The 12783-nt window shown below is 42.5% G+C and overlaps 1 protein-coding gene and 1 long non-coding RNA gene across 7 annotated transcripts in view; both read right to left on the reverse strand.

Moving 5' to 3' along the window:
* The window catches only part of FTO (FTO alpha-ketoglutarate dependent dioxygenase), a 374055-nt gene that overhangs the window by 327069 nt on the left and 34203 nt on the right, over nt 1-12783 (reverse strand). The window lies entirely within an intron of this gene.
* On the reverse strand, nt 1107-6229 carry LOC309853735. The gene is made up of 3 exons (XR_014305905.1): nt 5397-6229; nt 3403-3500; nt 1107-1391 (listed from the first exon to the last, which is right to left on the reverse strand). It is a non-coding gene; the product is annotated as an uncharacterized lncRNA (long non-coding RNA).

Raw genomic sequence — 12783 nt, forward strand, 5'->3', positions numbered from 1 at the left:
TCAACGATTTTTAGTATAGTCATGGAGTTTGGCAACAATCACCACAATCTAAGTTTAGAACTTCACCCTGACCCTAAAAGAGAACCCCTGCCCCCACCAACAGTCACTCCCCGTTCCCCTGCCTCACCCCTTTCCCAGTCCCAGGAAATCACTAACCTGCTTTCTGTAGCTATGGATTTGCCTATTACAGACCCTTTACATAAATGGAATCACACAATATATAGGCTTTTGTATTCACTTAGTATAATGTTTTCAAGGTTTATCGATGCTGTAGCATGTATCAGTACTTCATGCCTTTTTATTACAGAATAATATATCATAGGGGATATATGACATTTTGTTTATCCATTCATCAGTTGATGGACATTTGGGGTTGTTTCCCTTTTGGGCTATAATGAATCATGCTGCTACAACTATTTGTGTAAAAGCTTTTGCATGGACATGCCTTCCTTTCCCATGGGTATGGGTCTATGAGTGAGCAAATGAATCAATGAGTAAGTGAACCTATAGAAACTTACATGAAAGTTATCACAAAAAAGAGAGAGAGAGAGAGAGAGAGAGAGAGAGGAAGAAAGGGAGGGAGAGGGGAAAGAGAGAAAGGGGGGGGGAGAGAAAGAGAGAAGGAAAGAGAAGAGGGAAGGAAGGAAAGAAGGGAAGGAGAGAGAGAATTAGGTGTTGGGGGGCAGTGTAGAGAAAGACAGAAAACCATCAACAATGAGTAGATTTACAAGACTAACAAAACTGTGACACCAGAGTATGTCAATACCTTTAAAACCTTTCAAGATAGGACATTTGTTTGAAAATGAGTATAAAGTGAAATAAATGTCCATACACATTACGTTTAAAAAGAAAAATCCAAAACTGTCACAAGCCAAGAGAACAGGGAGGAAAACTTCTATTTCTTCAAACCCATAGCTTTCCGTAACCGCTTACCAGCTCACCCTCTGAAAGTCTTATCTCTTGTGTTCTGTGTGCAATTTAATCAACCAACTTGTTCTGCGATTACTCAGTGTTGCCCTACACCATGCTAGGCAGAAAGACACACAGACTAATGAAACCCCTGCCTTCTGGTTCTTGAGGAGCTCACATTTTAGGGACTGTAATACTTTTTAATAACAGTGTGTAGAGATTTTATTTTATTTTATTTTTAAAGATTTTTTTTTTGATTTATTTGTCAGAGAGAGAGCGAGCGAGAGTGAGCACAGGCAGATAGAGTGGAAGGCAGAGTCAGAGGGAGAAGCAGGCTCCCCGCGGAGCAAGGAGCCCGATGCGGGACTCCATCCCAGGATGCTGGGATCATGACCTGAGCCGAAGGCAGCTGCTTAACCAACTGAGCCACCCAGGCGTCCCCAGTGTGTAGAGATTTTAAACCAGGGGTCAGCGAATGTTTCCTGTAAAAAAAAAAAAAAAAAAAAAAAAAAAACTTTGTGGCCCTGCTGAATATCCTCCTTCTTCTTGTGTCTATGCTCTATTAAAAATGTAAAAAATCTTTCTTAGCTTGAGGGCCACCCTCTGGTATAAATTATAAGCAAAGAGAAAAATTATAGGTTTATAATCTTACTAATTAAACATGCTAGACACAAATTAAAATTCATTAATTTTGAATTACATGAATTACAATAGCTGCAACTCTGGTTTTTCTTACTAATTATTCTCCTATTTCCATGACTCTGTTTATACCAAAGTTTTTTGCCTAAATTATGTCTACCTTTCAATTCCCAACTGAAACTACATTCCACAAAGCTGGCTAAAATCTTGCGGAATACCAGGCCCTGGATAGCACACATAAACACGTACACGTACATGTACACACATCTCTCCCTGTCCCAATCCCTCTGAATTAGTTAAAAAACAAAAAACAAGCAGTCTAGGCTATACTGTGAATAAACTCTCACTGTGAATAAAATCTCACGGGCTTGATGCAACAAAGGTTCATACTGCTCAAGTTCTATGTCCCATCTAGGCCAGTAGAGGGGAGGGGAGGCTGGGCCCTACTCCACAGGGCCATTCATGGACCCAGCCTAATGTAGACCCCACGACCTAGAACACATAGCTCCCAAGGTCATGGTGGCAGAGAAAATGAATGTCTGCAAGTGTCACACCAGCTCTTAAATGTCTTGACCAGAAAATGACACCTGCCACTTCCTCTTACCTTTCATTGGTCTGAAGGAATGGCAGGATCCCACCTAACTGTAAGAAAGCCGGTAGTTATCATCTTCCGGTGTGCTCAGAAAGAGGGGGAAACCAGGAGCTGAAGAGAAAAAGCTAAAGCAGACCCAGGAAGCCAGGGACAATCTCACTAGGGCTAGCTGTGCCTCACTGATCTCACAGTTATACATTATGCAGTCTGATTGCAAAGGTACGGTCTATAGACCACTCAGGCATAAATAAATCCACATTCACCACCCTTAGACTCTCCAGGCTAGTAACACCAGGTCATACAACATTCCTGATTCCAGGGCAGCAGAAATGAGTAAGACGCACCCAGCTGTCTCTGGGATCATGCTATAGGACTTCTCCTCTAAGCAGTCCCAAGATTAATCAATTTTTAGGCTTATCCAAAGCAACCTAAGCCTCCTACGACACCATCAACAGCAAATACGCATTGACGGTAACTGACCATTTTGACAAAAAAAGACCCTAACCCTCTTCCTCCGGGGCCCCAAGCCTCTCCAACAACGCCCCATGTTCTCTTTAAGGACTTATCACATAAAATCTCTCTTTACCTTGGGACATACACAACCCCATGCTGAGGAGTCTGTACCTTATAAGGTGCTCAATAAACACTTCTTTATTTGAATGAAACAATGTAGGAAGTGACTCAATGAAATTATAGTGGAGCTGAATCCTGTTAGAGCGAGCATCCCCTCTCTCGAAGCAACATTTGAGGGCTAAAAGGCTGAGACAGAAAGAGCGGCATGTTTCCCAGAAGAATCAGAGAGGGGATGTGGAGTGGCTAGCCAAGTTGGACTTTGGCTCACAATGCCCCAAGGACACTGACAAATAGCCCCATAATAACCCATCTGAGTCTCAGAAGTCACTCCTTAGAGCTGCTCTATGAAAGCCAAAGGGAATTATTCATTAGCAAGTGTGAATAACACTGGGTACCACCAGCAGATTGTGGTATTTACTGAATTATTCATTAGCATTTGTGAGAAATGTACAATCCAAAGGGTGTTAAACCAATCCAGATTGTTCAGCAATGTTTGTTTTCCTTTAAAAAGATTAAAAAGAAAAAAAAAATCACCTCCAAGCTACAGTTCTTAAATTTTAGACCAGTTATAAATCTGGCTACACAAGTAGGTGAAGAGTAGAAAGTCAGGTAAGAAAGGGGGATCAGCGATCTAATTTAATATTCATCATTATAATGACAGGCAGTAGACTGAACCAATGTTTGTTTACCTGTCCACATCTTGCCGTTTTAGATGTTGTATGGTCAAAGCCGGTAGGAGCTCTACAATGAGATTCATATGTGGAGGGGGAAGAAACTCCTTTGAGTCCTGTCACAGAGCAGATGCAAATTTAATTACTGCGCGTTAAGCCTTCCATCTTGTCTAGGTGTCCTTGGAAAGCAACTGTAAACAAGAAGCACTCGGCAATCAGGTGTCAGGGGCTCATTTGATCTGCTACGAAATATGTCACAAATCCCTGGCAGAAAGCGAGTCGGGAAGGGGAACAAAGAGAGAGAAGTGACAGTGTTGGAGGCAAATCTTGGGGGTGTGCCTGTTAGCGCTGGGGACCGCTCCCACTCCCGGCTCCGACTTCCCAGAGAAAATGCTACCTGCCTGACAACGTTCTCTCATCTCACATTTGTTATACATTTTCCTGTGGTCTGCAGAAATCACCACCACAAACTGGGGAGTCAACCAGAGCGATACTAAGCACAATTAAATTATTCGAGACTAAAGAAAACCTAGCATGAGCTGATTTTTTTTTTTTTAAGACAATTGGAGAAATCTGGAAATTAATGCAGAATCGAAATTCAGGTAAAAGAGAACACGCCAGCCAGCCAGGAGTCTCAGAAAACCCTAGGCCCGCCTGCATTTCCATCTTTTTAGTGTGCCCTAATTGAATGAGAAGAATGTTCCGTTCTATGAAGCACGGGGTCTGAACCAGAGCTGTCAAATGCCCCGCTGTGTCTATGATAATGGGTGCTGCGTTTGTAGGCAAGTGAAAGGAAGTGATCCCTGAGTGCGCACGATTTGTAATTCTGCCAAGAGCCTGTAGCCTTCCTGAAGGGAGCCCCTATTCAGGGTACACTGGTCACTTCTACAGGGCAACTTGCAGGAAAATGGAGTTGTGCACTCACAACCAAACCATGGTTCCGAAAGTGCTTTTGGCTGAATGATTTCTTGGGAACTTTCAAATTTTATTGGCTTAAATTGACTATCTCCACTACTAAAATACAATGAACACCTTCCAAATGGTGGGGACAAAAATCTGAAAGCAAACAAGCTCTATGAAACTTGAAGCCAAATTAATAACCCAGCTCTAAGCCTCGATTTCTTCAGCTCTAAAATCAGGGGAAGAATGGAAAAAATGGCAAAGATATAGGGCCCCTGCGAGAAATACAGAAGATAACATACGTAGGTAACAGTCAGGATTACTCTATTAAAGAACAGGGAAAATTATATTAATAATACAATCATTATTTGCCTACTAGGCACACATATTTCCATGAGAATAAATTACTCTTAAAATTGTCCCTAAAATACACAGCAAACACGTTAATTATTTTACTACTTAGCATGTCTAGCTCTAGAGCACAGACGTTCCTTCTGCCCATTTCACAATGCTTTCAGAAACGAGCAGGAGGTATCAAAGACTCATCTAAGTTTCCAGACAATTGATCTATGACTTCAATATCAGCCCATGAGCAAGGAGGAACAGAAGCAGAGTGTAAAAGACAAAAAAGGCAGCTGAAAACATCAGTCCGGGCCCCATTCACGTTTTAATCTTGTATTATCTAACCTTCTTTATATCCCTTTTAAAGAGTGTGACACAGAAGAAAGAACAGAACCAAAAGGAGACATCTAGTGGCCAAGTCAGTTTCCATTCAGACAATAGTGAAACAGCAAATAACTCTAACTTAAATAACTCTATAATCTTAGACCTTAATCTCTTTTTAAACCCCCTTCAAGCATCTGATACACACACACACACACACACACACATACATATATATACGACATATACATATTAAAAATAAGGCAGAAAGAAATATAAGAGAGAGAGAAACAGAAGTATCAGAAGAGAATACAATACTTCATGCATTCAATGAAGCTAGATTTTTAACTCCTAATTCAGCCTAATTAAGATTCACTACTTCCATAGATAGGGAAAGATTCTTTCCAGTCATGGAAGGAAGGAAGGAAGGCTTCCGGACCTATACACACCTGGGTTCAAATTCCAGCTCTGGTCCCTCCTTGCTGAAAGAGCAATACTCTTAGGCCTGTTCCACCTCATGAAGCATGTAGAACACTGTATTTGCAAGGCACCGTGGAGTAACTAGAAGAAGCTGCTGGGGCTACAGCTGACAGGGCCCGGAGGATCCAGCTGTCCCAATCCCCATCTGCTCACTCCAGGAGCTAGGAGCTGAACTGTACAGCATGACAGTCTGGAACCCAAGCACACCGGTGGGATGTGCTCCTTCAATGATCTACTCAACCTTATGAGACCTTCATTTCCTCATCTGTAAAATGGAGCAAATAACCCTACTTCACGGGTGTATTATGAGCATAAAATCAGCGAGCCTATTAATACAATGCCTGGTACATACCAGGTACTCGATAAATGTCTATTTTCTTCTTTCGGTGCTACTTCCCTCAGTATCCATGCAAGAAAACCTGTCACAGCAACAAGGTTACTTCCAAAGCTACTTTATAGAGCTACCCAGTAATAACAGTAAGGACAGCTACTGTTTAACTGAGTGCGAACTATAAACCACACAAGCATGGGTTGTTACCACACTGAACCCTTCCAACACCTTAGATGGTGGGTATCGTAGATACCCTCTTCTGCCCACCCAGCATCTATCCTGACAACTGTTCCTGTCAACAAAATCCTGATTATGACCTGGGCCACCATGGGCTCCCCGCCCCCAAATAAAATTTGTTTTCCCGGGGTTCCTTGCAGCTGGGGTAGTCATGTAGCATAATTCTACCTGACGAAATACAAATCCAAATCTACTGTTGTTTTCCTTTAAAAAAAAAAAAAAACCTTTCTACCTTCTCCCTTCCTGAAGGGACCTCCGACCAATGCCGGAGGGTCTATCTACCACCTCTTTTTTTCTTAAGTATTTTATTTATTTGACAGAGAAAGAGAGAGCACAAGCAGGGGGAGGGGCAGAGGGAGAAGCAGATACCCCATGGAGCAGGAACCGTCCCCCCTGCCCTCCCCCCAACACTGGGATCATGACCTGAGCCAAAGGCAGATGCTTAACCAACTGAGCTACTCAGGCACCCCTATCCACCACCTTTAAATGAAACTTGACACTGACTCATGTAAGCAGCCCCTAAGATAGCCCCCAATAATCCCTACTTCCTGGTATTTGACCCCTGATGTAACTCCTCCTCTTGAGCACAGGCTGGGTCCAGACACTCACTGCTAACAGAGAGAAGACTACAGAAGCTATGGAATATTACTTCTAAGGTTAGCTTACAAAAAGACTAACTTCCTTTCTGCTTCTCTCTCATGCAGAAACAATATGGCGGAAGCTAACTGTCACTCCGGAAACTGCCCTATGGAGAGGCCCATGTGGCAGGGAACTGATGTCACCTACAGCCAACAGCCAGGAGAATGAGCCTGAAAACACATCTCCTCCTACTCTACTTGAGTCTTAAAATAACTGCAGCCCCAGCCAACAGCTTGAGTATAGGCTTATGAGAAACCCTGGCAGAGCCCGAGGTTCCCAGCTAATAAGCTCTATCTGGACAGATGACCCACAGAAGATGTAAGATAATAAATATTTGTTGTTTCAAGTCCTGAAGTTCTGTGGTAATTTGTCACACAGTTAATGACAGTCCATTCACATCCTTCAGTGATGTCATCTACTGAGAATGGCAAACCAGGATGCTAGCAAGATCCTGGCTCCTCATGACCTTCCTGGGCAGCTTCACCACCTCGGAGCTCACAAGTCAGGCGGGGGGAAAAAAATCTTTAATCATTAAACAATTAAAATCAATTCTAAGTGATACAGTCAATCACTGTTATTAGCACTCTTCCCAGGTAACATCTAAGGGGTTTACTTACTATAGACATCAAAAGAAAAGCTGTGGTTCTCAGATTTCTATTCAGTAGAAAAAACAAACAAAAAGAATTTTTTAAAAAGATTTTTTTTTTTTTTAGATAGAAAGACAATAAGAAAGAGTGTGTGTGTGTGTGTGTGTGTGTGTGTGTGTGTGAGAGAGAGAGAGAGAGAGAGAGAGCGCATGAGTGGGAGGAGGGACAGAGGGAAAAGTAGACTCCCCCTGAGCAGGGACGCTGCCACCCCCCACCAACCCACCTCAACGTGGGGCTCGATCCCAGGACCCTAGGATCACGACCTGAGCCAAAGGCAGACATTTAACCGACTGAGACACCCAGTGCCCCCAAACAAGAAGAACTTAACAGAAGTTACTGCTAAACACAATACTCCATTAAAAAGGGTGGATTACAAAAGCACATGGGACGACTCCATTGTTTAAAAACCACACATACAACATCTTCACATAAATGCACAGGGAAAAAATCTTTAAGATTATAGACCAGATATCAGCAATTTTTTTTTTTTCCCTGTAAAGGGCCAGAGAGTAACTACCTTGGGCTTTGGAGGCCATTGTTTTGGCACAGCTCCTCATCTCCTGCGTCTCATCACGAAAACGGGCATGTACAATATGGAGGTGAGTGAGTAGGGACAACCCTGTCCAATAATACTTCCTTTATGAAAACTCAAGTTTAGATTTCATATTATTTTTACACAGCACAAAACATTACTCTCCTTTAGAGTCTGTTTCAACTATTCAAAAATGCAAATACTACTCTTAGCTCACGGGCCATATGAAAACAGGGGCAGGCCTGATTTGGCCCACAGGCCATGTCAGAGGCCAAAATCTTTACAGTAGTTCTGTTTGTCTGTGAAGTAAGATTAAGGATGACTTTTACTTTCATCTAGAAACCTTTCAGCACTGCAAGGATGAATGTATGTTTTAATTATTTTATAATTAGAATATACAGGGCAATTTTGTTCAGGCTGACACAGGCAGGGGAAGGAGGAAAAGAATCTTGGGACACACAGGGACTCTAAAACGCACTGAAGAAGTGACAGAACTGGTAACCACCAGATTAGCAATAAAAACTGTCAGCTGAGCCACAGATAACATTTTCAGTGACCCTCCGTGATGCTCCGAAGTGGACAGAAAACATGTCTCTATTTGAAAACAAGCAGTAAGAGATAGAGAATTGAAACAGAATAAGAAAAAAAGAAAAAACAAACAAACAAACAAAAAAAAAACCCTGAAGTGAAATGTGCATGTTTCTTCACCAAAAAAAACAAACAAACAAAAACCTGCACTACAATGAGTAGAAAGAAGCACAACAAAACCTGAAATAGTGTGTAAAGCACTGCTCCTACCTGTGTGTAGATGAGAAGTTTCATATTTTCAGAATATATTCCATTCGCTTCACAGAAACATAACATGGGAAACAGAATTTATTGTAAAATCCTTATTTGCAATTTTTGTCAAAGAATATGTAAAATTCTTCAGGATTACAAAACAGATGTAACTGATGACATCCAGTCAGTACGTCCAGCTCTTAGAAAAATACACTCTCCCCCTACCCAGGTAGCTACACATGTAACATTCGCTTTTGTAGGCACAATGTCATAAAGCCATTTTAGCTGTCACCATTCCTGTAGAAAAACAATAAGACAGGAAAAACACAAGTTCTAGTGTTTCTTGTTAACATTTACCGTGTGATCCTAAGGTTAGAGATGACACTGCTAAATATTCATGTCAGACTACAAGGCAGGCAGATCTTTCTAATTTTGAAAAGACTCTATCTCCAGGAAGGGAGAAAGGCAACCCAATTATCTTAATTACTTCAAAACAAGTGACTTTTGGTTTGCCTTCTGGTCCTCATATTCTTGTTCATTCTGTGTATCTACAATAGCTCTCTGGAGAACCCAATCTTTATTTCCCCCTCCTTTTTTATAAACAATAAAAAAAAAATTTAAACAGGCAAATATTTTTAAAGATTTTAAAGATGAAATATTTCTATATTTAACTATTACAAATACCCACGAGCAAGAGCTATCATCTCATAAAATAGTTAATTTCAATGCTATATGAATTAAACTTCAATTTAAAAAAAAAAATGCAAGCAAAGAAACCACAATCACACTGATTTTAACAAAAAGGTGGGGAGGGAGATACAATCCCTGACATAGCTCTAAATCTCTGGTTGAAAAACCTTTTAAGTATTTCTGGGTGATCTATTGTTTTGAACTACTCATGTCTCTTCTCTCTACTCACACACATACTAGGCATCTGATCCCTCTGTCAACTTGAAGTTTTCATCCATAAAATAAGAGAATATTTTTCTTTGGCTAGTTCATAGAACAAGGAGAATTAAATGAGAGCAGTAAAAAGATGGACAAGAACAAATGCTGGCAAGAATGTGAAAAAACTGGAACCCTTTTCACATGACTAGTGGGGATGTAATTCAGTATGGTTGCCCTGGAAAACAGTCTAGTGGTTCCTAAAAACTTAAACATACAAGAGCGTCTGGGTGGCCTGGTCGGTTGAGCATCTGACCCTTGGTTTCAGCTCAGGTCATGATCTCAAGGTCATGAAATCAAGCCCCACATCTGACTCCATGCTCAGCAGGGAATCAGCGTGGAATGCTCTCTCTCCTTCGTCCCCCACCACACTCTCAAAAATAAATAAACAAACACACATACATGCAGTTACCACATAACTCAGCAATTCCACTCCTATGCATATGGCTAAGAGAAATGAAAACATGTCTCTATAAAGAGATTCGTTCACAAATGTTTACAGCACCATCACCCCGAGTAGCCAAAGAGTGGAACAACCACAAGTTCATCAAGGGATGAATGGATAAACTGTGGTATATCTATGCCATGGAATATTACTCAGCCATAAAAAGTATGTATACAGTCTACAACATGGATGAACCCTGAAAACATATAGACCAGGCTAAGTGAAAGAAGCCAGATACAAGGGGCCACTTATTAAATGGTTCCATTTTTTTTAAGATTTTATTTATTTATTTGACAGAGAGAGAGATCACAAGTAAGCAGAGGGGCAGGCAGAAAGAGAGGGGGACACAGGCTCCCTGCTAAGCAGAGAGTCCGATGTGGGGCTCGATCCCAGGACCCTGAGATCACGACCTAAGTCGAAGGCAGTGGCTTAACCCACTGAGCCACCCAGGCGCTCCTGATTCCATTTATATAAAATGTCTCTAATAGGCAAATCTATAAACAAAGAAAGTAGATTCACAGTCGCTTAGGGCTGGCAGTGTTGGTTGGGAGAAGTGAGTAGGGAGTTATAGCTGATGAGCAGAAGGGAGTTTTTTTAGAGATGAAAATGTTCTAAAATTAGATTTCAGTGGTGATGGCCCCCCAACCTGGTGAATAACTTTTCAAAAAAAAAAAAAAAATGAATTGTATACTTTACAAAAGAAAGACTGGTTTTCTCGAAGTGGGGAAGCTGCGGAGGAATAAAGGTGAGAGTTGTTATTTCCCATCCTAATCCCTCTGTAAAATGTGATTTCTAGCACGTTATTAATGTGATGAAAAAATCATCAGAAAAAGTACATGCAAAACTGCACAGACATCACTGAATACACATTCTATCCTCATAACGTCAGTCTGGCAGTACCAATATGTTTCCCTAGAGGGGACCACGCAGGCAAAACAAAGGAAGGCTCCAAAGGTGGGATAACAACAAGCACCCAACATACACACACATCGGCGTAAGTGGGGGTGTGCGCGCACACGCCCGCATATGAATCTCCCACACGCAGAAAGCAGTAAGATGTGTCCATCATGAAAAATTAAAGATATGTATCACAATAGCCCTTCCAATACCGCACTGTGCTCTGCAGAAACACTCCAGGGACTCGCCACCAAAGGGACAAAGTAAGTATACCAAGACGGTAAAGCATAAAGAGAACAATGTTAGAAAGGATTTGCAGAGGTGGAAACTTCAGAGCTAGATCTCAAGGAGGAGCTAGACTTGCCCCCAGATGAACTGGGGGGCACAGAGGAGGACAGAGGGTTAGAGGGACCAAGTGAAGTTGAAGATGAAGTTGAAGGGGGTTTCTCTGACAAAATAAATCGTAAACAGAGGAGCCTGGAAGGGGGAGGAAAAGTGGGGCAGAGCTGGGAGGGGAAGGGCGAGTTAGATGGTGGCCTGGGGATAAAAGGGACACCTGTGCAACTGCGGCACTTGGACTGGAGACTATGGACAATGGGAATACATTTAACCAAGACCCACAATGAATGAAGACCAGTCCAGTAATGAGAAAAACCATTTTGTTAGCTGGGCAGAAGCTGGATCGGCAAACAGAGCGGAGGCTGTGGGAGAAGGGAAGAAGAGGCGAGAAAACCAGTGGGGAGGCTACTGCTATTTTGCTGGGAGGACGTGTTTTGAGATGATCTGTGGAGGCAGTAGGAAGGAGGAGGGGTGAGATGCTAGGGCTGCTCAGGGGCTGAGACATAGCTAACGACAGACAGGAACAGAGCGGATGATCCCAAGGTTTCCAGAAAGGAATCCATATTGACTTGGGCACAGGCAGAAATTTTACATGGACGGCAGAGTGTTTCAAGGACACTAAATCTGACTGGGTTTAGCCCACTACAGTGGGGTACACAGGAGTCCAAATGACTTTTTCTCCCGTACAGCAGATTCCAGAGCCAGACGGCCCGGGTTCAAACCCAGCTTCCCCTGCTTCCAGCTGCAGACCTCCGAGTGCAGTATTTAACCTTCTTGTCCCCGCCTTCTTCACCTAAAATGGAGGTAATGCTAAGATTCGATTCCCAGGAGCAACAGGTACGGTGAGAGAAAGTGCACTTGCCACCTCCAACGCTGGCTACCTCTAACATGGTGTGGGCACGGAGAGGTATCATTTCCCTCCATTTTATGAAATCAGAGTCTGAGGCTGGAGAAAAGCCTGTTTCCTACACTGCCAGTTAGAGGCAGAAACTTCTGTCTGGCTGGCTTCGGAGACAATGCTGTTTACACTGTGCTGTGCCGTGTTCTGAGCTGTTTCTTCAATTACCCTCCAGAAGGTCCATGGAACTCCCAAACTGCAAGCTTCCCCATGCCTTGGTTTTGCCTTGATCTTTTTTCGAGAATATCTGCACAAAAAGAGGGTGGTCAGTACAGGAATGGAGTCCTGCTTCAGGACATGGGAGAAGACAGGACCTCCTCCAGGAAGCCTTCCCTGACCGCCCCCCATCAGTGTTAGCTGACGTCCACTCTCCACATAGCAAACGGTGTTACCCCCACTCTAAGCATTTATGCCACTGTTTTGCAAGCATCTCCTTCCTAATTTCTCTGTCCAACTTGTCTATAAGCCCTGTGACATCAGGGGCTGTCCGTCTAATTCAGTGCCACGTCCCCAGCTTCGAGCAACAACCTGGAACACTGGAAGTGTTAATTAAATGTGTTGCATGAATGAGTCCAAGTTCTAATCCTGGTTTTATAAGTATTTGTGTCAAAAGGTTGTATTATATGGTTAACAAAGGCCACATTCCTTGGCCATTCTGGAACGAAA

This window comes from Mustela nivalis (assembly GCF_964662115.1).
Source record: "Mustela nivalis genome assembly, chromosome: 18".
Lineage (NCBI taxonomy): Eukaryota > Metazoa > Chordata > Mammalia > Carnivora > Mustelidae > Mustela > Mustela nivalis.